The sequence below is a fragment of the Lactuca serriola genome, chromosome 3, assembly GCF_051521515.1.
Source record: "Lactuca serriola cultivar US96UC23 chromosome 3, Lser_US96UC23_V15, whole genome shotgun sequence".
NCBI lineage: Eukaryota > Viridiplantae > Streptophyta > Magnoliopsida > Asterales > Asteraceae > Lactuca > Lactuca serriola.
In genome coordinates this window covers 292,030,663-292,034,212 of record NC_136410.1, presented here as the reverse complement: position 1 = coordinate 292,034,212, position 3,550 = coordinate 292,030,663, and positions in this window count along the sequence as shown.

Sequence of the window (3,550 nt, the reverse complement as noted above, 5' to 3'; positions counted from 1 at the left end):
GTTCATGCAATGGTCTCAAGATGTTTGCCGAGGTATTGTTGGTTGGTGAATAACATGATCCAACGATTAACAGAGACTTGGAGATGTCTCCGGAGTTAAATGGCTATAGTCCAATGACTTGACTAGCGCATGTTTCAAATAGACTCTAATGAAAGTATGATAAGAGTATTTGAACAAAGAATGACTCAGGAGTTAGACGACTGTCAATATCTTTGATATTCATGACGTACAGGTTCGGGAAAATGAACTTGTAAAAGGTGTTACATCATATCCAGAGAAGATAGTTCTCGACAGCGTAATGGGCCTAACTAAAGTACTTATAGTACAAGATAGTTTCATAGAAAATACCATATCGGGCATAAGCAGAAAGACGATTCCTTTCTAACAATGGAAAATAAAGTAAAGTATCTACTACTAGCGACGGTCATCCCTCTGGTGAACTCTTAGTTCAGCCAGTTGGCGTTCCACATCAAGTAGGTGTCTTTCGTATACTCTCTGGCGTACTCAAAGTTCCATGACGTCGGCTTGTGATTCAGCCAGTGCTTACAGTAGGGTTTCATGGTCTCTCTCAGACCTGTCACGAGCATGTTCAAGGCGACTGGTGCGAAGCATATGCATTCCTCCATTTGTATCAACTTCTGCGATACGTTGTAGAGCTGTACTGCCCTGAATTTCGTTTCGGGCAACTCTTCGGATCAGAATTGGCATGATTTTGTCTGCTGAGCCCCCATTGCTCAGGTCATAGAAGCTTCGGTCACCATTAAATGGCATGGGCTGATCTTGTCCTTGGCTCCATGTTTCCAAACATTCCACCCACTCAGGCGTCGGGCCATGAAAAGCCGGACGAGGGTTAGGAATCGGAAAGGGAGCTGCCTGAGGTAGGTTCTCAACCTCGGGCTCGGAGATGGCATCGTCTAAAAGGACTTTAGCATCGTGATCATTCAGAGGGATTGGATGATCATTAACTGGTTCTTCACCAAACCATCCAACAATAACCGCGTTCGGAAGGAACAGGTTGTCGTGGGGATGGAATCCAGCCATGTTATCTACGCGAGAATTTGGGGTAAGAAAATAATTATTAGACGAACTATATAGATAATATTTTAGGAAATCTTCATTAGTTCCATCGATATTTGTAAAGTGCATACCAGTTATATGTAATCAACACAGGATTGGCCTTCGAATAAGTGACCTCAACTCCAAATTCACGAGGAATAGGGGTAAAGCAAAAATTTCACCGATTCTAAGTCTATAACATCCTAGTTACATATAACTTTAGCATATCCACTTAGCAATTATCAACTTAGGAATGAAGATTCCATTTTAGTTCTCAAGTATATACTAATTATAGTAACACAAAACACCCCTATGGTATTTTTAGACTTAAGTTCTGTTATAAGGTTCTCATTGTGGTAATGTTGGTAAGTTTTTAGATTTGTTGCCCTATCACAACCATTCTTGGGCATGTGCTAATCACTCTTTGGAACAACATAGTTGATCAGGCTATGCCACTCCCAATACTGACCATACATCCCCGAGCTTACCTGTGATATTCAACAATCGTAATACTTTTGTTCTTGTCATTGTGACACTGATTTTAGTATGAATGCAGGCACGTATACTTTGTTAAATATTTTATTATTTAAAGGTATAAACTCTTAGACAGAGTGTTTTAATCCCATTGTGTTTATAGTTAGTATATCTTTTATGGGTTGATATACTTAATTCACTATAAACAATGCTCTGATACCAATCTGTCACACCCTAAAACAACGAACGGCGGAAACGTTCAGGGGTGGAGGACGTCATGTACAATATCACAACAGTGTAAAATAGTAAACAAGCAACAACATCATCCATTGCATTAAAAGTAAAGTTTTAATACATGAGTGTTATTTGATAATGTACAACAATAATATGAATAACCAAAATAAGGCGAGTCTTGTCTGTGCTCCATCTTCTCAAAAATCTGGCCATCACACCTGTCTAACTGATGACCTGAGAATACAAGTTATTTTGAAAGCGAGTATCAGCTTTAAAGCTGGTGAATTCATAAGTATTTCAGTGTCATTGTCTGGCTTATGAAAATCTATTATGAAGGCCATGTAAACCCTTAATGAAAATGTTGATGTAAGTATGAAAAACCCTAGAAAATCCCTTGCTTTCTATAAATATGAAATGTAGTCTTCTACCAAGACCCGAATGTTTTGTTATGACAATGTAGTCTTCTACCAAGACCCGAATGTTTTGTTATGACAATGTAGTCTTCTACCAAGACCCGAATGTTTTGTTATGACAATGTAGTCTTCTACCAAGACCCGAATGTTTTGTTATGACAATGTAGTCTTCTACCAAGACCCGAATGTTTTGTTATGATAATGTAGTGTTCTACCAAGACCCGAATATTTTGTTATGATAATGTAGTCTTCTAGCAAGACCCGAATGTTTTGTTATGATAATGTAGTCTTCTACCAAGACCCGAATGTTTTGTAAGTAAAATGATAGTTTTTCCTTCAATTTTTTAGTACTAAAGTACTTAGTCTAACTCATCGTTTATTTGAAAGTATCACAAAATAAAGTAAACAGGAAAATGTACTACTGTAAGTGTTGTCACTGGGTACTAGGACTAACAGAACATCACATTAACCGAAATATGTAACCTAATGAACATCCGAAGATTGTCCAGAACAAGTATTAATGTAAGTTGTACTACTGTAAGTGTTGTCACTGGGTACTAGGACTAACACAACATCGCATTAAGCGAAATATATAACCTAATGAACATCCGAAGATTGTCCAGAACAAGTATTAATGTAAGTGTCATCGCTGGGTACTAGGAGTAACACAACATCGCAATAAGAGAAAGGTATAACCTTATGAACAATCGCAGATTGTCCACTTGTCCTTCTTAGGAGCAGTAGGTGGATGGAGGGGTTAGCCCCGGTTATCGATCTACCTAGTATAAGTAGTAACCTTAGACCTCCGTAGATGGTCATCGACCACTGGTGCTAATTAGTGGGGTTCGGAAAGGTAAGTGCCGCCGAGATATCCCATTGAACCGGGATAGGAAAGGTAATTTACATAGAAAGTACTAATAAATCATCCTCGTAGTTCTAAGTACACATATTCAGGTAAGTAAATACAAGATAATGCACATATGTAAAAGTGTTCCTGTATGGTATTCATGTAATTGTGTTCATGTAACAGGTAAGTATATCTAAACATATTCATGTATCACGTAATCCTAAGTAAGTGTACTCATGTATCATGTAAGGTATTGGTATAGACTCATGAATGAACTGACTCTTGTGTGATTTCTTGTAGTAGTAATAATGTTTGATATCTTCTAACTATCTCTATGATAGTTAACTAAAAGGTAATTGGTGGTTTACGTAGGTTTATGCACTCTTGCTACCCAAGAGTATTGGAAACTAAATGAAGGGTGAAAACTATAATTTCTAACATATATATGAACGTATGCGCATAAGTATAGTTTGATTCAAGAAATTAAATAATGGTTTTGCAAGATATCTAGGAGTTTTGAACAATA